Source organism: Microcebus murinus, chromosome 6, assembly GCF_040939455.1.
Source record: "Microcebus murinus isolate Inina chromosome 6, M.murinus_Inina_mat1.0, whole genome shotgun sequence".
NCBI lineage: Eukaryota > Metazoa > Chordata > Mammalia > Primates > Cheirogaleidae > Microcebus > Microcebus murinus.
The window spans coordinates 34,968,959-34,993,665 of NC_134109.1; the positions used below are offsets into that span (position 1 = coordinate 34,968,959).

General features: G+C 35.2%; 1 protein-coding gene and 1 pseudogene across 10 annotated transcripts in view; both read right to left on the reverse strand.

Annotated features, from left to right (window-relative positions):
- The window catches only part of FUT8 (fucosyltransferase 8), a 293,680-nt gene that overhangs the window by 61,867 nt on the left and 207,106 nt on the right, over positions 1-24,707 (reverse strand). The window lies entirely within an intron of this gene.
- LOC142871459 (ribosome biogenesis protein WDR12 pseudogene) lies at positions 4,289-14,317 on the reverse strand (annotated as a pseudogene).

Sequence of the window (24,707 nt, forward strand, 5' to 3'; positions counted from 1 at the left end):
CTACCAGAAACCCCTAATCTGAGCTGAATCTTTGTTATCCACTATTGCTACAGATAGCAACAAATATAAGGAGATTTATGGGCATCTATAAAAGGGAAACAGGGCCATAGCTTAATAATTTTCAAATTTCCTACCAAATAGCCTTTGTCAATTACCACCGATGCTGGTTTTATACTATCCAGTTGATGTCTGCAAAAGGCTTGAAGGTGTGTCTTACCCATGAGCACGAATATATAAAAAGGTATCATCACTAAAAGAAGATTTACATTTACTTTAATCATGCAAACACTTTAACAGGGTAGTTCTTTCTGATGATAAAATCTGTTTTTCAATTGCTTCTAGTGTGCCTAATGGACTCTCTCCTACACATATCTCTACCTCCCTCCCCTTTTATGGCATTCCCTCCATTCACATTCCCTGCCCTACTGCCCCATATGATACAATCCAGCAGAAGGAGGCATACTAGGAAATACTACTTATTTGGGAGTGGAAGATGAGTGAGTACAAATTGAAAATGGCCCCATGAGTCCCCTGAGAAAAAGTCTCATTCGCTTCTCCTTTCCATTTATTGCCTTTAATATCACTGATTAACCACATACAGGTAAACTTTTGTTCATTCAAAAAATAATTATTAAGTACCTAATATATGCAATGAACCTAGGGAGAACATACATAATATACTAAGAAATTACATGAACAAATAACTATTGTAGTTATCTGTGTATATAATACAGTAGTTATTTGTCTAGAAGAGTTATGAATAAAATTCCATTTAAGTTAAACCTTGAAATATATCACATAAACCTTGCATCTATGAAATGGTAAGTAAATATACTTTTTTATATTACACAATGGGAGTCCATATTGTAAAGAGAAAAGTTAAACTATAAACTCCACTAATCAATATGAGATTTTTGTATATGAGGTCTTCTTAAAAGACTCATAGATAGGCAGATATATTCTAGCTTCTTGCAATAATAATAATTATTCAAGTTTTAGAAATACAAGGCAAATGTGTTAAAATTACTTGAGACAATATGCTCTAATAAAAGAGATTTGCATGTAGAGATTTAAGATATGATTTTTGTCCCAACAAATGCTCTGCTATGAACTCGATTGTGTGATTTTGCTTCAATTTATTAATTTAAAATTAAGATAAAAATTACCTCTCTATAAAACCTCTCCTTGTTAACCTACTCTTCCTTCTCAGAGATAGTATTTGGCTAAGTGAGATGGTATATATTCAAAATTAATCTGAACATATTTTCCCATTTATCCTCATAATCTCAAGAGACATTATTCCACACTGGTTAAATGCATTTTTTTTTTACATTTAGTGTTGCAAGGTCCAATCATAGGCACTTATAAGCTAGCAATGTTATGTAACAGCTTTGTAGCTATAACATCAGCAAAGCTGTCACCATTAATACATATAAAGCAAGAAATAAGAATTTAAGATATAATAGGATTCTTCTGTATTTAGTTGATTTTTTCTTTTCTTCAATTATTTTTTCCACTATCTGAGACACTTCTTCTGACACTGTTAGTTTCCAAGAATGACCCTTTCTCAACAGAACTGAAAGCTTTTTATGCTCTCACTGTCCTATAAATCAACATTGGGAACTATACTTGAATCAATATGCCTCTAACCAAGGTGGTATATTAAGGGAAGCAGCAGTTCTTAGAAACAGATGATTACTAATTCAGTAAAGGCACCATCATAATGCTGAAATGTTTTAGTCTTTATTACTTCAGTTAAAATATGAAAATAGTTACTGTTAGATATATTTCAAATTAGGACTCCGGGTTAATTCCTACTTTGATAAAAAAGAAAAATTTTGAATCAACTAGTAAACCATAGGCATTATTATATTACTTAGACATTATTATATTTAGGCACTGTTACTAGGATTCAGGGGTTTCTATTGTTTATATTTAGTAAATAGTAGTAATTGTGAATTAATGATGGAATATCATAAAATAGTACTGATTTTGTAGCTTTTAAATTAAATCACAGATTTTGCTCTATTTAGAAATATTTTCCTTTCATACAAATAAAAGCCTCATTAGAGTACAAATTCTCCAGCTACAATGTAATCCCCTTCACTTACCTACCCAGAGTTACCATTGACCAAAAACATTGCAGAAAAAGTATAAATCAACAAATGAAAACATTTAGTCAATATAAACCAGACATAATATGTCCAGCCATCTCTTGCAAAGAGTAAATGCTCAGTAACTATTAGTTCAACTGAACTACCTCTGCAGAGAAAAAGGGGATGTCAAGTCCACAGTCATTAAAAATAAAAATCGTTGGCAAACCAGAATTTAGAATTCAGATCTCTCAATGCATTGTCCAGTACCCTTTTCTATTCCTCCATGATGGCTTCAATACAAGATGCAGCAAGAAGTGCAGGCTTAGCTTGGCATGGTGGCTCATAACTGTAATCCTACACTTTGGGAGACTAAGGTGGGAGGATCACTTGAGGCCAGGAGTTTGAGACCAGACTCTGCAAGAAGGAGACTCCATCTCTACAAAAAATAGAAAAATTAGCTGGGCGTGGTAGCTTGTACCTGCAGTCCCAGCTACTTGGGAGGCTGAGGCAGGAGGACTGCTTGAGCCCAGGAGTTTGAGGCTGCAGTGAGCTATGATGATACCACTATACTCTAGCCCCAGTGACAGAGAGCTACGATGAAACCACTGTACTCTAGTCCTGGTGTCAGAGAGAGACCCTCTCTTAAAAAAAAACAGACAAAAATAAACAGTATAGGCTCAAAATACATATCTGGCTACTTTTGCAAACTAAGGATTAGGAATTAGAACCCCAAAGGATCCTTTCAGCTCCTTTCTAAATAAGACCTTCCATCTGTTGGAAGGAGTTAAGTCACAGATAGTTCCTATTTCTAATGAAGAAAGCTCAGTAAAAATGGAAAAAAAATAAGGGTCAGGATAGGTGAGTTAAATTTTATTGTGCTATTTGTCTGCTCTAATCACAATACTAAACAATTTTTGTTTAAAAAGATTTGTAATACCTAGCTTTGTGTTAGTAACGAAGAAAGGATTCATTAATAGTATGGTGAAACGCTGTATAGGAAACAATCTAATTTTATTTCTTTAAAATTAAAACCAAAGCAAAAAGGTAATGAAGCAAATACAAGAAGTGAAGTACTGCACAGTAGTAATTAAAACAAAGTTAATATCCATGAAAGAGAAAGTTAAAAAGCATTCTCATTTTCAAAAGCCAAGACCAGAAATTATTGTCTCTTAACATATTAAACAAGGATATTTTCCTTTTTTTTTTTAGACAGAGTCTCACTCTGTTGCCCTGGCAAGAGTGCCTTGGTAGCCTAGCTCACAGCAACCTCAAACTCCTGGGTTCAAGTGATCTTCCTGCCTCAGCCTCCTGAGTAGCTGGGACTACAGGAATGCGCAACCACGCCTGGCTAATTTTTTTCTAATATTTTTAGTTGGCCAATTAATTTCTTTCTATTTTTAGTAGAGACGGAGTCTTGCTCTTGCTCAGGCTGGTTTCCAACTCCTAAACTCGAGTAATCCGCGCACCTTGGCCTCCTAGAGTGCTAGGATTACAGGCGTGAGCCACTGTGCCCAGCCAAGAACTGACATCTTTGCTGTATCTTCCAATCTATGAACATGGTATGTCCGTCCATTAATTTAGGTCTTCTTTGATTTATTTCATCAGCATTTTATAAGCATTTTAACCTCATACTGCATTTCCATTTGTTTGGAGCAATTGTAAATGGCATTGTGCTTTAAAATTTTGGTTTACAATTGTATATTGCTAGGATGTAAACATACAGTTAATTTGTTTTTCTTTTTTTTGTCATTCAAAAAAAATATTTACTTTAAATGTTTTATGTATAACATGGATAAAGATAAATGCTAATGACATCATTAAATTTATGGAATGTTTAACTAATACTGACTGAAAGGTTTCGTCTAAAGAATTCATTCTTACCTACATATGAGGTTAGGGAGAGAGGAGATTCCTGATTACCATGAGAACTTTATGCAATCTCTAAAGGATTTGACATTACGAAGTACTTCCCTTAAAATATCAAAATTCTTAATGAATCGGCAACATTTACATTTTTAATTTTCTGAATATCAGAGTCTAATTTTTGTATAGTTAAACATCACTTATTTTGCTAAAAGGAAATTGTATTTCTAATTTTTTCTCCATTAAATTTTGTCTTAGTCTTTTCTGGATTCTTTTTTAAACAGCTAACCGAAAACTTAACAGAAATAAAAATCTGGACAATTTATGACTGTATTTCTAATATATCCTTTTATAGCAGTTTAAAAGCAAATCTTAATTCAAATCAATACCTTTAAAAAGAAATAAACTCAGCTGAATTTCAAGAGTTTGTATAGGGTAGAGAATGCAGGTCACATTTTATATTTTATAAACACAAAAATAAAGAAAAAGTGACATTAACTATTAGGAAGGATAAAAACACTACATAAACTTTAAAAGGCTGACTGCTACATCTTCATCAATGTAATTTCACGGTTCTCTACCATTTTATTTATAGAACAAATCTCTATAATCAAATTGTCATTCACTTTTATGCCCCCACATGGGAAGTGGTAGGTGAATATCTGTAGGAATATAATTTATTGTCTGCTCCTCCACTCAGAAGTAGCCCCGTGTTTGTCCAGTCTACACTCAGAACTTTGTCTTCATGAGCATCTAGATCATAGAGATGTGCCTTACAACTTCTTGTATCCCACAGCTTGACCATGTTATCTAAAGAACCTGAAATCAACTGCTGCTCATGGGTAGGAGACCACTTTACTGATGTTACCCAGCCTGTATGTGAGGTTAGGGACAGCAACACCAAAGAACCATCTTTAGTTCGGGGATCCCATAGTCTGATATGCCTATCTGTGCTTCCAGATGCTAAACGTTTACAAAGTGGAGAATAGGAAATACAATTAAATACTTTATTTCCTGTCAAAGTTGACTTAAGACTGCCAGATTCAACATCCCATACTCTAATTGTGTGGTCCCAAGATGCACTGCAGATTTCTTCAGGATCTGACCACAGAACTGAGGAAATTGCTTCCTTGTGGCCAGAGAGGGTCACCATGGGATTCCTTGTTAGTCCCAACTGCTCTGTTTTCTGTTTCTTTCGAGGTCGACTAGTGGATTCCTCCATTTCATCTTCTTCATCTGTAGGCACTGTAGACCAGATCTTTAGCATCTTATCCCAGGAGCCACTGCAAAATTTAGTTCCTGAGCTATCAACAGCTATAGAGTCCACACTTCCAGCATGACCTCTGCAGCAGTGTAGAGCTTTTACTTTGTTTCTCTCTACATTCCACTCCCATAAGAGAATAGTCTGATCCATAGAGGCACTCAGTAACAAGCAAGACAAACTGTCCTTTTTCACCCAGGCCACATTTTTTACAACGTCTGTATGTCCCACAATTGTCATTATTGACTTTCCTTCCAAGGACCAGATCCGAGAAGTCTTATCATAAGAACCAGTGAAGATCCATTTCTCTGCCCCTTTAATTGAACTGATCCAGTCATCATGGAACATGCATTGCTCTGACTGGGGTGCAGTATACTTTTCTACGTATTTTAGTTCCACAACTTCTTCTGATCAGATGTTCTCCAGTTCCATGTGTTTGACCAATGGCATGCGCAGAAACTGGCCCTTGATAAGGAAATCAAACTCCACATGTTTGTGGAACTCATTTTTGTCTTTCAGCAATTTATTGATGATGTTACTAAGATCAGCAATTTCAGAGGCAGCAGGGATTGAGAAGGGAACATCATCTACTGCATATTTCTTGTTATCAGTGTAGAAGCGTGTCTGGAGCTGAGCCATGGCTAAGAGTAGACACAGGACTGGTCCACAGAAACGTATGGGTTAGTGGTCAGAGAACCGGAGCTCTTGTCTCTTAGGACTACAAGGAGGCAGCTCAAAATTAGACTGCACAGGTAAGCGAGAAGCTACAGTCGAAACCTGGCCTCCGTTCTTTCCTTGGGTCAACAGTTAATTTTTGTGTTGATCATGTATCCTGTGGCTTTGCTAAATTCACTTATTACTCCTAGTAGACTTTTTGTTGCTGTTGTTTTGGTATCTTATTTGGGATTTTTCTACATAGACAATCATTAGTTTTCCTTCCTTCTAATATGTATGCCACTTATTTCTTTATTTTGCCTTATTGCATTATGTAGAAGAACTTCCATTATGACGTTGAATAGGAGTGGTAAGAAAGGACATCCTTGTCTCATTCCAAATTTTAGAGGGAAAGCATTAGTCTTTTACCATTAAATGTGATGTTACCTGTAGTTTGTATATAAATGTTTTTTATCAGATTAAAAAGTGTCCTTTCTTAATTTATTGTTTTGTTATGAATAGTCAAATGCCTTTTCTTCATCGATCATGATATGATCTTGTGCTAAATTATGTTAAATTGTTAATATGGGATATTACATTAATTAATTTTTAAATAGTTAGCCAGTTTTGCAATTCTGAAATAAATCTCACTTGGTCACAACATATATTTATTCATTATATATATCTATATTTATTTCTGAGGCCGATTTGCTAATATTTTCCTGAGGATTTTTGTAACAGTGTTCATGAAGGAAATTAGTGCGTAGTTTTAGTGTGTAGTTTGTCTTTGTCTAGTTTTGGTATGCAGTTAATGCAGGCCTTGTAAATGCATTGGAACATGTTTCCCTCTATTATTTGGAAGAGATTATGGTGAATTGGTGCTATTTTTTTTCTAGATGTTTGTTTTCTGCTGCTGCGTAACCAATCAGCACAAACTTAACAGCTTAAAACAACATACATTTATTATCTCAGCTTCTGTGGGCCAGGAATCTGGAAATACCTTATCAGGGCCCTCTGCTCAGGGTGTCACAAGGCTATAAAAAAGACTCTGTCTATGCGGCATTCTCATCTGGAGCTGGATAGAATCACTTCCAAACTCACTCATGAAAAAGCTCACTCTGAAAAAAAATTTCCCTCTGAAAAAAAAATTCCCTCTAGTCACTGCTTTAGCTGTATCCTATAGATTCTGATGTTTTCTGGTTTCATTTTTATAAAGTTCACTATATTGTTTATTGTGATACTTCTTCATTGATCCATGGAATATGGAAATGAACTTAATTTCCAAATGTTTGGAGATTTTCCTGTTATCCTTCTTCATTTCTAGTTTGATTGCTTTATGGTCAGAGAACACACTTTGTATGATTTTAATTCTTTATATTTTAGAAACAAGGTCTAACTCTGTCGACCATGCTAGAGTGCAGTGGTGCCATCATAGCTCACTGTAACCTAGAACTCTTGGGCCCAAACGATCCTCTAGCCTCAGCCTCCCAAATAGCTATAGGTGTGCACCACCATGCTCAGCTAATTTTTAATTTTTTTTTTTTGAGAGACAGGATCTCACTATGTTTCCCAACTGGTCTTGAACTCATGGCCTCAAGCAATCTTCCCTCACAAAGTGCAAAGTGATGGTATTATAGGTGTGAGACAATGCACCTGGCCTGATTTCAATTCTTTTATGTTTTGAAGGTTTGCTTTATTACCCAGGGTATGGTGTATTTTAGTGAATGTTCTATGTGCATTTGTTAATAATGTGTATTCTGCTGTTGTTTGGTGAAGTGTGCTGTGACTGTCAATTAGTTATTCCATTCCTTAATGGTATTGTTCAGTTCTTCTACATCAGGGGTCCTCAAACTTTTTATACAAGGGGCCAGTTCACTGTCCCTCAGACCGTTGGAGGGCCACTGGAGAGTGTGGCACACATTCCGCACATGTGCACTGTGGGCCCGGGACGAGTAGGCTGCAAAGTAGGACAGGCACCGGTGGCAAAAACACCGGGTGGGCTGGATAAATGTCCTCGGTGGGCTGCATGTGCCCGTAGGCCATAGTTTGAGGACGCCTGTTATATCTTTGCTTATTTTCTGTCTAGTGGTCTTATCAATTACTGAAATAAGGCTGTTAAAAGTCTCCAACTATCTTTGGCTATTCTCCTTCAGTTGTCAGTTTTTGCTTCATGTATTTTGAAACTCTGTTGCTAAGTGTACATGTTTAGAATTACATCTTCTTGGTGAATTGATCATTTTATTATTGTTATGTCCTCCTTGGTCTCTGCTTGTTTGCTTTGTACTGAAGTCTATTTTGTCTGAGATTAATACAGTCACACCAATTTTCTTTTGATTATTGTTTGCATGGTATATCTTTATAATATTTTGCTTTTAATCTACCTATATCATTATATGTTAAGTGAGTTTCTTGGAGAGAGCTGGGTCATTAAAAAATTCCACTCTGCCAATCTCTCTTTTATATTTTTTCCTCTCTTTTAACTGGTATGTCTTGTCCTATAATCTTTTTATCTCTTTTAACTAGTATATTTAGATCATTTATACTTAATGTAATTACTGACATAAGTATGCCACTTTATTGTTTTCTACTTGTTCCCTGTTGTTTGTTTCTGTTTCCCCTTTCCTATGTGTAATTTAAACTTCTTTTAGTATTCAATTTTGATTTATCCATAATGTTTTTAATATCTCTTTGTAGAATATTTTTAGTAGTTGCTCATAATCTATATACATAACACTTGTTACAGTCTATTCATGTCAACATTTTACCATTTCAAGTGGAATGAAGAAAACTTAACTACATTTTAGGTCCCTTTACTCCCCCTGCTTTTCTAATAGAGTTCTCTTAAAAAGAGAACTTTTTCTTTATATGCATTGATAACCACATCAGGCACTGTTAGAAATTTTGCTTTTCACCAAACATATTAAAAACTCGAGAAGACTATAATCAAATCTCTGTATCTACTCTATCATTTGTACATTCTTTATTCTAATTTTCCAACTTTCCTTCTGTCATCATTTTCTTTCTATCTGAAGAACTTCCTTTTTCAGAGCAAGACTGCTAGTGATGAATTCTTATTTTCCTTCACCTACAAATGTCTTTAATTCACTTCATTATATTTTCCCTAGATGAAAACTTCTGGGTTGACAGTACTTTTCTTTCAGGATTTAAAAATGTTTGGCTACTTATTTTGGTCACCCTGTTTTCTGAGAGGAAATCCACAGTCATTCAAATTATTCCTCTATAGCTAATGCACTTCTTCTGACTGCTTTCAAGATGTTTTTCACTGCCTTTAGTTATCATAAAACTACTTATAAAGTATCTAGGAATGGATTTATTTGAATTTTTCCTGTTAGCAGTTTGCTTAGCTTTTTGAATATGTAGGTTTCTCAAATTTAGGAAGTTTCCAGTCATTTCTTCAAATATTTTCTTCAATCTCTCATTCCTACTTCTCTTCTGGGATTCTAATGATACAAACATAAAGATGTTTTTGTTATTGTTCCAGGTCTCTGAGACTCTGTTTACTTTTTTTTCCCCAATCTTTATTCTGTTATTCAGATAAAGTAATTTCTATTGATCTAAATTTGAGGGTACCAGTTCTCTTCTCTATCATCTCTATTCTGTTATTAAGCCTACTTTTTATTTAGTTTATTATACATTTCTATTTGATTCTTCCTTATATTGTCTATTTCTTTGCTGAGGCTTATTAGTTTTTCATTTGTTTCAAAAGTATAATTGCTTATTGGAGCATTTTTTTATTAGAGCTTGTTTAAAATCCTTGTCAGATAATTCCAACATCTGCATCATCTCAGTGTATCTGCTGATTATCTTTTGACATTTGAATTGAGATTTTCCTGATTCTTGGTATGATTGAGTATTATGTTATGAGACTCTGCTTTCTATTTAAATTTTCTATTTTAGTAGGCAATCAAACATTTCAGATTCACAATGCATATTCTAGCCAAATTTTATGAGCTGTGGTTCAATGACAATTTAATTATTAAAATCTTTTTAGTGTTGTTCTGTTCTGCCTCACTGGGCTACCTAGGAGCCAGACTGAAATTTGGGTGGTATATTATACCAGAGCCCAGTTCTCAAACCTTTTTCTGTATTGATTCTGGTAAGTTTCATGCACGGGATGCCAGAAGGTCTGCTGAGGATTTAAAACACAGATTTTTAAAAATCTCCTTCTCTAACTCCCTTCTTTGTATAATCCTCCCTCCACTCTATATTTGAGAGGGAAAGGGGAACTGCCCCATTATTTCAGGATAGTAATGGTGGTCAGGGTAAAGGGGCAGCCTCTAAAAAATAATAGGACAATATCTAATCCCACAATTTCCCCAGTAAACATCAATCCTGTGAGTTCTCTCACCAACAGGCACTCTGCAGGAGTTCTGTTTTGCACAGCTTCGGGAAAGAGATGTAAATCTCTCTCTTTCAAAAAAAATTTTTTTTTTTGAGAATTTGCTTTTTACAGCTTAAAGAGTTCCTGAGCAAACAGCAGGGTGCAAGCTCCAAGCCTCAATCATATCTCTAAGACAGAGTTACTTCTCCTGTGATAATCCCTTCTCCAAGGAAAGATAGGAGAGTCAACTCTTGGACTTTGACATCCTTGCGATTTTTGTTATCTACTTGCTGCCAAGAAGAAAGAAAGAAGCAGATGACTATACCCTCCCATTTTTACAACCCTCTTTAGAAAGCTCCAATAGCTAGTTTCGGGGGTCAACACATTATCCCTCTTTCCACCTCCATGCTGGTCCTTTTCCCTTCCCCCCAAGGAAAAGTAAATAAACCTTTTCTTTCTATCCTAATCTTTGTCTGGAGAAATCTTTCTCAAAACCTGCGTGAACCGGCATCTACACCCTAACACAGGGCTCTGTCCATAGTTTCTGTGGTTGTAAATCCATTGGGGAGAGCCTCCACTTTATTACTGTAGTTCCATCCAGTCTCCATGGCTGCAGTGCCCAGTGGGAAGAAAAGAGGTACCCTCAGTATTGCAGGGTATGTATAATGAACCAGGCTACATGCCCAATCTCCACAGATACAGTACCTGGGGATGACAGGGAGACAACTTTTTTCATGATATTTGCCCACAATTGGGCAGATATAATCAAAATGGGGTTTTTTTATTGGTATTTCTAGTGCAGGCCTCTTCAGCACCCTCAAGTAGGATATATAGGAGGCAAAACAAACAAGTAAACACACAAAACAGGAAATTCACTGTGTACAGGGTTTTTTGCTATAATAAACAGGAAGAGTAGTGTATGATGTGTTTACTACTTCTTATCCAGAAACAGAAGCCTAAAAGTGTATTTTTAGCCCAACATATTCTCAAATATTTACTGTACATTTAACCACTTCAGTACAAGCGTCAACTATAGTCGAGAGCCACAGATGAACACACACAGTGACTTTAGCCAACAGCCGTGATACGAAGGCGCACAGCTGAGCATCGACTTTAGCCGACAGCCGTGATGACTTTTCTAATTTTTCATTTATCAAAATAAAATTGTGAACATTTAAAAATAACATAATGAAAACATATATGTATATGTTACCTATTCTGATTTACATTACAAGTAAAGCTGTCTGTAAAGTAAAACAAGCTTTCAGTGCTTTAAAGCTTTCCTCATCACACAAGAACAAAATAGATTCATCGTCAATGTACAGCACACACTATCGTGTGGCCTAGGAGTGCCGGCTGTGGGCAAGGTTTTGTGGCCGGTGAGCGCTTACCAAAGTGGTTAACTAACAACTATATTCCTACTCATTTACTGGCAAACTTAATGACTATATTTCCAGAGGCATTTGCTGATATAAGTTCCTTTTAAATGTAAACAATTTTAATCTTGAGAATAATATGGCATGATATCTTCTTATGTAAAAGGAAAATATAACATTTACTTGAAGAAATGGATTTTAGTAGTGACCGCCTGAAGAGATTATTCAAAGCCTCTATGGTGTGTAGGCTTTGAACATAGGAAGGACTCTTTATATGTAAAAGCTTTCCATTGGGGTTCAGTTTTGTTTCCCTTCTCGTCCATTAGATAAGGACAAAGGGCAGGGTACTAGGTCCTTTAGTTGCAAAGCCAAACACCATCTCTATCTAGCCTTTTACATATAATCAACTATCTCACAACTATCTAGCAACCCCTTTCTTTATATCTCATTTTACTTAACAATGTCAAGATATCTCTTCTCCTAGCCCTGACACAAATCCAGCAAGTCCAGCCACTCTAACCACTCCAGGGGAAGAAGATCAGGCCAAAAATCAAAATAAAACATTCCCTTCCCTCCCAAAAGACCCAACCAATGAAACAAAAAATCACCACCCTCAGGTAGACCTGAACAAGAGGAATGTCCAAAGCTTAGGGCTATTTTATTAGCAGAATGATAACTAGAATTCATCCAACAATCCTAGTAACCTCTGATATGCTTCATCTTTATGGAAGAAATGATAGTATATGTGCATATAAAGTGTCAGATTTTATAGGTGATATACTTTGTATTAGCCACATAGCCTTTGCCAGACCCCTAGGGAAATAAAGGAATGAGATGCAAAAGGGCAACTTGCATTCCTTATCCCTCCCGATCTCTCCTGCTAAGGGGGACACCTGAGCTGCTGGATATGACTTATGCTGGGGTCCTAGAAACCGGCTGTTTGAAAAGAATTTACTAGTGTGGCTGTTCTGGCCCAGTTGCTCACTCCTCCCAGAAAAACCCTCTATAAAACCCACTGCTCTCCCCTTCCTGAGGTGGATGTTTTTTTGGCTTCTACCCATCTGTACTCAGATGCTCAAAAAACAGCATTTTGCTAAACCTGCGGTTTTATGTGTCTCCCTCTCAGCTCCAATCTAACACTTTGTTTAATAATAAATGATGTTTATGCCCATGAAAAAAGAAAGGAATAAAAATGTAATAGTTATAAAAAATATATAGAATAGTTGAGAGAAAACAGTAACAAGCAATGATAAAAATCATATGTCTCTATCCATTCAGATGTAGTTAGAGCCTCCCTACTTCTCCAAGCTGAAATCTCTATGTGCATTCTTTTCCACCTACATCTTAATCTTTCTGGCTATTAGAGCCTAGAGCCTCTTCTGATATGATCCCAGCAATAACCCACATATACTACTAGAACTTAATTGTAGATGCTTTAAACTCCCCTTCTACAACCTGATATTATTCATAATAAATCAGGATTTGGTCTCAATATTAAAGTAGACATCATTGTACATTGGAAAATTTTATCATCATTAACATTATCCCTTACTCCATTTTACAGAGATCATTGTGCTCTTAATAATGACCTAAAGTAAACAAACACTGGCCAGCCTGTGACATAGCAGGGAGTATATTCCTCAGTTCTTGCATAACTATTTATATATAGTCTTTATCTAAAAAATCTGTAGTCTCATAAATGGAAAAAAAACTAATTGCTTAGGGATAGGAACCTCAGCAGGGGGCAGACAAAAGCATATGCTCAGAGAGTTGACACCTCAAATACTGACAAGAGTTCATATATAGCTAAAGACATAGAAGGGACAGAAAGAGGAAGGAAAAGAAAATATACAGAAAAAATATTTAAGAATTATTTCTATCACTATCTAGATCAGAGTGAGCAAACTTCTGTAAAAGACCAGACAGTAAATATCTTTGGCTTTATAGGCCATATCTTCTCTGTTGCAATTAGTCAGCTTTGCCACTATGGCCTGAAAGTAGTCATAGACAATATATAAACAAATGAGCATGGCTATGTTCCAATAAAACTTTATTTACCAAAAACAGTTGGGCTGGATTTGGCCTGAGGGGGGTACTTTGATGATCTCTGGTCTAGACCAATAAAATCTGCAAAAACAGGGTGGCAAAAACGAAAAGCAACCTCATACACAGTAGGCAAGAATATATGCTCCCTAAGGAAAGTACCTATGTCTTGTTCTGTTTTTTATTTTGCTTTAATACACCTTCTGAGACTTGTTCACCTTTAATGAGCCACATAGATTTAGGCCCTCAGTAAACTGAAAGAGATTCTCCAATGCCCGCATTACTTTCTATTCATACTAGTAGCATTATTTTCCTTATATCTGAGCTGCTAAAATCTTATCTTTCTGATGATATTTACCTAGTCCATAAATAGATTTTGAATCTTCCAGGATAACGCTACTACATATGGAACAAAATTTAAAACTGGATGGTAGCAACTAGTATTCATTTCCTACCAGCTAGAAAGAAGATGTACCATAGATGTAATAAACAGGTCAGGATGTATTTAACATTTCTACTGTGAAATATCAGGCGGTCTACCCATACCTCTGATTATTGGAGTTTTAATCTACTTCACACATAATTTTACATTCTACCATCATTAAGTAAAACTTTTTTAAATCCAGAGAAAGAAAAATCACCTCTCATGCTATGATTAAAGACAAAAATAACTACTTTTTTTTTTTTTTTTTTTTTTTGAGACAGTTTTGCTCTGTTGCGTGGGCTAGAGAGCTGTGGCATCAGCCTAGTTCACAGCAACCTCAAACTCCTGGGCTCAAGTGATCCTCCTGCCTCAGCCTTTGGAGAAACTGGGACTACAGGCCCACATCACCATGAGGGGTGCTTTCCTCTATTATTAATGAGTTACATGAAACATCTAGTCATTTATAGTCTCCACAGCAGGGCCCCATGTTGCTAGTGATGGGCAGATGCAGATAAGGAAGTGTTTTTACCAGCTAGTATTAAAAGCAGCCCTAAGCTTATATTCATTCATTTACCTTCATCAAAGCACCAGAAAAACAAAAAAACAAATACAAAAACAGAAAAATCTGGCTTCTCAAACTTCTCATTAACAGTGACTATACAAACTTGTAGTTAAGACTATTCCTCTTCCCTCTGCCATTTATTAGGTAAGTTATACAGATGGCTCTAAGCCTCAATTTACTCTCCTGTATATGGAACATTATTTATAACACCTGCTTCATAGAAATTACTTTGCATAATACCTAGCATACAGAAAGTGCTTAGAAATGCAGCTTAAACACATTCTTCATCTCATAGCTTCCTTTAATGTACTTCAATATTTCAGGAGAACAAGAAGAAATATCTGCTCCCTATCACCTTTGCAACTAAAGAACTTACTGAGACCTTGAAATATTTGGGTGTTTTATCATCTATTTTCGATATGACCCAAACCTTGAGCCCAGGATAACACCAATGTAATGACTTGAACGTCTCAATGTTCTGTAGAGAAAGAGAAATTAGTGCAAAGCTTTTATTGGTTTTTGAAGTGATGGGTTTTTGAAGTGATATGAGCTATGTGAATCACATATATTACCCTTGATAAATATTTATCACAATTGGCATTTTAGGTTTAGATGGGTCAAATTTATTAATATGATGGCATACATGCAAGTACGCAAATATCCAAACATTCTTTTAAAAGGGCTATAATCAACCTGTGAGAACTATCATGCTCATTTTCTAAGGTTAGAGGATACCCACATATTTTAATTGATTGTACAAATATGTAGTTGTATGCTTTCATGATTTATCACTGAGCCATATCTATGATTTATTTGATCTTAGATTCTCAGTCAGTATTCTGTCCTGAGTCAGGCAACTAGAAGTAGGGGCAGGGGAAGAGGAGGAGGTATGGTTATTGAACAGAAGTCATTGGAAAGGCTGCTCAGTTATGATCTATGGTCACCAAGAGTCACACCTGGGGCATGGCTGACTTATACAAAGGTTGTTGGCAGTTAATGAATAAGCAGCTGATACACATTTGCAGGCTGGTAGTTGAGAAAGTGCTATAGGCTCTAAGGAGTGATGGAACATAAAAGTCCAAGTCTGAGGTTAGCACTCTTTAATAGAAAGCTGCTGTTCTAATACCAAATTAAAACAAAATTTTAACTACAGGCAACCTAGACTTACTTTGTCATATCTGTGTGTTTGGGACAGAACCCACTCAATCTTAAAGAGTCAGTATCCATTATTTTTCATCTAATTTTGCAATATGTCTTTTTAGATTTATCTCTATTTTAGATTTCTCACTGTTGGTGCTCTCGGATAATCTCATGTCTTCAAGAAGGACTAAGAACCCGTTAGGGACTTGAGGTTCTGTCCTCATTCAATAAGAACAGCTTCCTTAGGGGCAGAGTGAATTCACTGAAATGTAGAGTTCAGAAACCCTCATTTGCCCAGGTCCCTTCAAAGGCTCTGGAAAGGGCTTATGCTATCTGGTCACCTAGACATATGTTTTTATAAAATTTGCAAAATTTGGCCACAACTTGTTACAATACCTGTTTCTTTCCATTCATAATTCCCAGCCATCTCACTTCCCCAGTGTTGGTATTATACATTGCTGTTAGTGACAAATAAAGTGGTCAGCTGCATTTCTGAGATCTTGTTATGGGAAATTAAACTGGAATTTATTTAGTTTGGATTTAGAAGGATACATTTATGTGACGCATAGTTGCTTTTGTGTACAGTTATTTCTATGACATAAGTAGGTTCAGGATGAGGGGTTGTATTATGATATGAATGTGTCATATAGTGCCTAGCATAAGAAGCACAAGAGAAGTGGAGAAGTCAGTTCTCAATGATGTCTAGTCAAAATGGAAGTTCTTTTCTGTCATTAATATCCTAAATGTAGTGTATACAATTAAAAATGTGACATAAGCAAATATATGTATCATATTTTTTTTCTTTTTCTGATGAGAATCACTTGAAATAGATTTATCTGAATTCCTGTCTGTAGGACATAAGCTTATAGCAGTGCTACAAATATGAAGTATGATTATATGTGAAGTTGCAAATTTTATGCATCACAAATATCAATAATAAAAAACTGTTTTATCAACCATGCTATTCAATCTTTCTATTCTCTTTGTAGGAAATATTACATAATCATTGGTAATTCTCTTTATAGAAAATACTACAGATCATTATCATGTAATCAAAGGGTATGCAGCTAAGAAATATGAGGAGAAATAGTATTATAAAAGTATTAGACAGTTAATAAAAAATTATTTTTCTGGAGTTTTATGTTTGCAGTACTTGTCAGCTTTATAAAACTTATAATTTATTTAGAGTTTTTTCTTCATTATAAATAGTCAATCATCATTATTGATTCTGTATTTGTGAATTCACCTACTTGCTAAAATTTATTTGTAACCCCAAATGCAATATTTATGGTGCTTTCACAGTCACTCATGGATACGTGCAGTGCAGTAAAAAATTTGAGTCATCCAATGCACATATTTTCAGCCAAGGTCAAACAAGGTGGTGCTTTGCCTTCTTGTTTCAGCTCTCATACTGTAAACAAGTGTCCTTTTTACAGACTACTTAGTGCCATGTTTTTGCATTTTTGTGCTTTTGTTTGGTGATTTCACTGTTTAAAATGGTCCCCAAGTATAGTGAAGTGCTGTCCAGTGTTCCTGAAGTGCAAGAAAGCTGTGATGTACCTTATGGAGAAAATATACATGTCAGATTAGCTTTGTTCAGGCATGAGTTATCAATGTTAATGAATCAACAAGATATGTTAGAGGACATGTTTTTAAATAAAAACATACATAAAACATTTATACTGAGTGAATATATATAATATATATATATTTTAGATAGATAGATAGATAGATAGATAGATAGATAGATAGATAGATAGATAGATAGATAGAATACAGACAAAATGTTATGATCAGAGGCTCATGGGAACCTATGCCTTTATTTCCCCTAGGAACAATGGTTCAGTATCCATGTTTGTGGTGACATTATAGAATATAACTGACATAAATGACAAGAAGTGATTGTAAACATTTACTTTACAATTCAATTTTGTATTTGTTTTTTGTATTCCTTTGCATAGAAGATAGCATCAGAAATTGAATGGGCTTCAGGTGCATCCCTCAAACTTGAATCTGCCTCTGCTCAAAAGCCTCCATGTTCCCTTCATGGAATCCTCACTACTCCATAATTCTTGCCTCACTAGAACTGGTATCAGGATTCAAGAAAATGAACCTCCAGCTTGAGACTTGGTAGTTAGGAAGGAATGATGTGGTAAAAGCCTTTCATTATTGACAATTAAGAGAATCTAAAGATACAGGAAATACATAAACTTAAAATGTCAAAATGCTGACAGTTTAGTGAGTACACTGTCAGGAATTTTAAAAAGTTCCTTCATTATCATTAGACATCTCAAAATATTTTTAAACTCTTGCTAAGAAAATCCAAAATCTGAAATTCAAACTTGGGCAACGATTCTAATTTTAAATGAATGAGGAAGTAATCTGTATTTTACTGTAAATTATGCTAATAATATATTATACTATTTAATTAAGATTAATGACTATAAAGAGACTACTGCCAAATGGCATTCAGATTGGAAATGAAAAAGTAAAAGTGTCTATTTGTAGATGACATGGTAATCTATGTAGAAATGGACTTCCACTCAGTAATTAAAAGTAAAGAACTATTAATACGTACAACATAGATGAATGTCAAAATAATTATGCTGAGTAAAAGAAGCCAGATAAAATAGAATATGCATTGTATGAATCCATTCATATGAAATTTTGTAAACTATGAACTAATCTATAGTGATAAAAAGCAAATATGTACTAAGCCTGGGAATGGAGGTTGTGGCATGGGGAGATGGAGGAGCATAAGAAATCTATGGAGTGAAGGATATGCTCCCTGTCTTGATTGTAGTGATGTTTTCATGGGTACATGCATATGTCAGAACTCATCAAATTATATACTCTAAAAATGTGCAGTTTATTATATGTCAATGTATAAAAGAAAAAAAGAAAAAGAAACTATTGCCAAATAATGAAGAGATTACCCTTGAGTTTAAGTCATCAGTGCCCTTCCTATGTGTGTTAAACATGTAGTTCTATTTTTTTGTTGTTGTTTTAAATACTTTCTATATTCTATAACTTTTTAATTTGGGCTAGTTTTTTTAATACATTCAAAAGTACTTATGGAACATTTATGAATATACCAGGCAGAGAACAGATACCATAATATACCAGTTCTCATAGTGTTATATTCTATACTTTATTCTTGTTTTTTTTAATTCAATAGATATGGGGGTACAAGTGTTTCTTGTTACATGGATGAACTGTATAATGCTGAAGTCATGGCTTTTAGTATACCCATCATCAGAATAGTGTACACTGAATCCAATAGGTAGGTTTTTATCCCTCCCCCAACCCTTAGTTTTTAATATCCATCACACCACTTTCTGACAATATATATGTGTATATACATATATACATATATAAGTATATGTATATATATATATATATATATATATACTTCACCATGGTGTATATATATATACACCATGTGTATATATATATATATATATATATACACATGGTGAAGTATACACATGTATACTTCATTTAGCTCTCACTTAAAATTGAGAATACATTATATTTGTTTTTCCATTCCTGAGATACCTCACTACAATAATGGTCTCTAATTGCATTCAGGTTTCTGCAAAAGACATTATCCTATTCCTTTTTATGGCTAAATAGTACTCCATGGTGTATGTTAATATATACCACATTTTCTTTATCCACTCCTTGGTTGATGGGCACTTAGGTTGATTCCATATCTTTCCAATTGTTAATTGTGCCATGTTAAACATAGAAGTGCAAGTGTCTTTTTTGATATAATATACCCTAGGTGATACTGGCTTTGTAGAGTGCCTTAGGGAGAATTCCTTCGTTCTCAATGTTATGGAACCATTTCAGTAAGAAACCAGTTCTTCTTTGTAGGTCTGGTAGAATCTGTCTGGTCTTGGGCTTTTTTTTGTTAGGAGATTTTTTTATTACTGTTTCAGTCTCACTATTCATCATTGATCTTTTCAGTATTTCTATTTCTTCCTGATTCGAGCTTGGGAGGTTGTGTGTTTCCAAAAATTTATCCATTCCCTCTATATTTTAGATTTTATGTGTATAGAGGCTTTCATAGCAGTCATGGGTGGTATTTCGTATTTCTGTGGTATCAGTTGTAAAGTTTTCTTTCTCAATTCTGACTGAGCTTATTTGAGTCCTTTCTCTTCTATTTCTGGTTAACCTAGCTAGTAGTCTACTGATTTTGTTCATCTTTTCAGAGAACCAACTTTTTGTTTCTTTGATCGTTTGTATTATTTTGTTGTTGTTGTTGTTGTTATTTTCATTTTGTTTATTAGCTCTGCTCTGAGCTGTGTTAAATTTCTTTTCTTCTGCTAGTTTTGGGTTTGTTTTGTTTTTTTTCTAGTTCCTTGAGGTGTGACATGAGGTAATTAATTTGTGATCTTCCTGTCTTTTTCATGTAGGCATTTAAGGCTATATACTTATCTCTTAACATTGCTTTTACTATGCCCCAGAGATCTTGGAAGCTGATGTCTGTCCTCTGTCATTCAATTTGAAAATCTTTTTGATTTCCATTTTGATTTCCTCATTGACCCAAGGATTGTCCAGCAGCAGGTTATTTAATTTCCATGTATTTATGTAGTTTTGAGAGTTCCTCTTGGAATTGATTTCTAGTTTTATTCCACTATGGTCTGAGAAGATACATGGTAAGATTTTAATTTCTCTAAATGTGCTGGGGCTTGTTTTGTGTCTTAGCATATGAGCCATCTTGGAAGATGTCCCAAGTGCTGATGAGAAGAATGTATACTTTGTAGTTTAGGGGTAGAATCTTCTGTAAATGTCTGTTACCTTGAGTCCATTTGTTCTAGAGTCCCATTTAAGTCCAATGTTTCTTTGTTGATTTTCTGCCTCAATGATCTGTCTAGTTCTGTTGGTAGAGTGTTGAAGACCCAGCTATTATGTTGCTGTTTATTTCTTTCTTTAGAACTACTAGAATTTGTTTTATGAATCTGGGAGCTCCTGTATTAAGTACATATATATATCTTCTTGTTGAATTAATCCCTTTATCATTTTATAATGACCATCTTTGTCTTTTCTTACCATTGTTGATTTAAAGTCTATTTTATCGGCTAGGCATGGTGGCTCACACCTGTAATCCTAGCACTCTGGGAGGCCAAGGCAGAAGGATGGCTTGAGCTCAGGAATTCAAGACCAGCCTGAGGAAGAGTGAGACCCCCCATCTCTTCTAAAAATAGAAAAAAATTAGCCAGGCAACTAAAACAGAAAAAATTAGCCTAGGTGGGGTGTTGCACACCTGTAGTCCCAACTACTCAGGAGGCTGAGGCAGGAGGATCGCAGTCAGTCCAGGAGTTTGAAGTTGCTGTGAGCTAAGGTGATGCCACAGCACTTTAGCTTGGGTGACAGAGTGAAACTCTGTCTCAAAAACAAAAGGGAAAAAAGAGTCTATTTTATGTAATATGAGAATAGCTACTCCTGCTTGCTTTTGGTTTCCATTTGTGTGGAATGTTTTTTCCTACTCCTTTACCTTAAGTCTATGAGAATCTTTGCAAGTGAAATGGGTTTCCTGGATACCCATATAATCAGGTTGTGGGTGATCAGCATATAATCAGGTTGTGGGTTTTTTAATCCATTTAACCAATCTGTATCTTTAAGTGGGACATTAAGACTGTTTACATTCAATGTTAGTGTTGATATGTGAGATACTGCTCTATTTATCATTTTGATTGTTTTATAGTTGTTTTGTTTTCTTTGTGTTACTGCTTTATTAGAGCTGTGAGTTTTCATTTTTGAGTGTTTTTACATTGGTGGGTATTAATTGTTCTGTCCCATGTATAGAGCACTTTTAAGCATTATTTGTAGGGCAGGTCTAGTGGTGATAAATTCACTTAGTGTTTGTTTGTCTGGGAAAGACTTTATGTCTCCTTATTTGATGCACTTCAGTTTTGTAGGATACAAAATTCTTGGCTGACAGTTATTCTGTTTATGAAGACTAAAAATGGGACCCCAATGTCTTCTGGCTTGTAAGGTTTCTGCTGAGAAGTCTGTCATTAGTCTGATGAGTTTTCCCTTGTAAATTACTGATGCTTGGATGTTGTAGCTTGTAGGATTTTCTCTTTTGCTTTGACTTTGGCCAGACTGATGACTATGTGCCTTGGTGATGTCCTATTTTCCATGAATCTGGCAGGTTTTCTATGACTTTCTTGTATCTGGATGTCTAAATCTATAGTAATACCAGGGAAGTTTCTTTCAATTATTTCCTCTAAAAGGTTTGCCATGTTTTTACTTTTCCTTCTTCTCCCTCAGGCATACCTATGATTCTTATATTTGTTTCCTTTACATAGTCCCATATTTCTTGAAGAGATTATTCATTCTTGATTCTTTTTTCTTCATTTGTGACCAAATGGGTTCATTTGAAAACCTCTCCTTCAAGTTCTAAAATTCTTTCTTCTGTTGTTCTAGTCTGTTGTTCAAACTTTCTATTGTATTTTGAAATTCCCTAACTAACTCTTTCATTTCTAGAAGTTTGGTTGTATTTTTTTCTTATATTGCCTATCTCTTTAGTGAATTTTTCATTCATGTGCCACATTAGATTTTTGGCTTCTTTGTGTTGTTCTTCAACTTTCTCATCAATCCCCTTGATCTTGCTTGTCATCCATATTATGAATTCCATATCTGACATTTCAACAATTTCCTTTTGGTTGGAGTCCAGTGCTCGAGAACTACTGTGATCTATTGGGGATGTCAAAACAGCCTGTTTTTTCATGTTGCCGGAGTTCTTATGCTGGTTCCTTCTCATGTGGAACCTCTTCTTTCAGCTCAAGAGAGATAGCTTTGTGGTACACCTGTTTTCCTCTGCTAGGAACTCTCTTGCTCAGTGAAGACAGGGAGAAGTCCCTGGATCATGTGCTTGAGTCCTAATCCAGAAGATTGACCAAGCAGGAAAGGGGCAGTTTAACACTGCTGCACTCCTGTTCCCCTATGGTTGTCATGGGCAGTTGGCATGTGTAGTGTTAGTGTTTGCCCCACCCAGGTCCCCTGGTGGTAGTGGGCAGTTAGTGCACATTACGTGAGCATTTGCCCCACCCAAGTTCATTGGCAGTGGTGGGTGTTTGGCATGTGTAGTGTGAGCCTATTCTTGTTTTAACATGATACTTCATTTACTCATTAATTTATATCTACTCCATGTAATACTGTAATGTAATTTTGTTTTGGGGAAAATTTTTTTAAAGACAAATGCACTGTTAAGATAATAAGAGAATATAGGCATGATAAGCTATTCTCCCAAGTTCTTGTATTCAAATTAAATAAAGTAATACAAGTAGACTATTGACAGATTCTACATTTTTTTGAAGGTCAATAAAGAGTTCAAGCTCACATTATCATTTATGAAATGAAGACACTAAGCAACAATTACATTAAAAATATGTTCCAAAAATATTTACTTTTGTGCTTTGACACAAGAACGCTAAACACTCAAGAGAAAAAGAAACTGTTAGCTGGAGAAATGCAACTTAGTAATGATAAAATAGTCAATATGATAACTATAATTTTTATTAGAGTAAAATTGGCTGTGTTATTTACCCTCTGCTTTTTACTTGAGATGACATATGTTATTTTATTCTTTTCTTCTTAGATCCACTGCTTTGGTACTTTTGTTTTATTCTATTCAGCTTAATTTTGCTTTTAGTTTTCACATCTTTCATTTTTCTAAGTTATTCTATGATAATTTGCTTTCTTTCTTGAATAAGTCAAGTCATAGTAATTTTTCATCTGACCATTTGCCTCTCTTATTTTTCCATTAGAGGAAGGAAAAGATATGCCACACTTATAAGCAAATTACTCCTGTGATGGCTGATAATCATTTTTTAAATGGCACATTAAAATGTATATGGCAATCAGAAAAATTTGATCAATGACTAGTTATTTGATGATAAAAAATGATTCTTAATTTACTTAGGTGTGATAATAGTATGTAGTTATGTTTTGAAAGAGTATCTTTGTCTTTTAGAAATTCACACTGAAATATTTACAAATGAAATTATACAATGTGCGTGTGTATGTTTGTGTCTCAGATTTGCTTCAAAATGAGCCTAGAGACATTGAGGAGGGGTAGCAGTACAGATGAAACAAAACTGACCATAAAGCTGGGTGATGTATATATACGGATTCACTAGTCTTTTATTTTTATATGTTGAAGTTTTCCATAATAAATGTTTTTTAAAAAGGAATGATGGAGCCTATCAGAAAATTTAGTGTAATACAGATAAGAGAAATAGCAGAAAGATCCAAATAAAGAGTTAGAAATATAAACCTAAAAACAAAAAATTGTAAGGATTTAAAAAAGTATGTGTGTGTGAGAGTGTGTATCTCTGGGATTGAGGATACTTAATTCAACAATACTCTCAGAATATTACTAGAATTTCAACTTCCTGAGGGCAAACACCATGTCTATTTGGTTTACAACCATTATCTTTAGCAATGTACCTAATGCCCAGTACCATCCAAATACTTAAGGAATGGATGAACCAACGAACTATTCAATTAGAATGAAGCTCCCACAATGCAAGGGCTCTGTAAAATCTCTAAGAATTCAAGATAAAGTCATTTTTAATAATGCTTAGAAAACTACCTCCAGGCCGGGTGTGGTGGTTCACGTCTGTAATCCTAGCACCCTGGGAGGCTGAGGCAAGTGGATCATTTGAGCTCAGGAGTTGGAGACCACCCTGAGCAAAAGTGAGACCCCATGTCTACTAAAAAAATAGAAAGAAATTAGCTGGACAACTAAAAATACATAGATAAAAAATTAGCTGGGCATGGTGGCACATGCCTGTAGTCCTAGCTACTCAAGAGGCTGAGACAGTAGGATTGCTTGAGCCCAGAAGTCTGAGGTTGCTGTGAGCTATGCTGATGCCACTTCACTCCAGCCCAGGCAACAGAGTGAGACTCTGTCTCAAAATAACAACAACA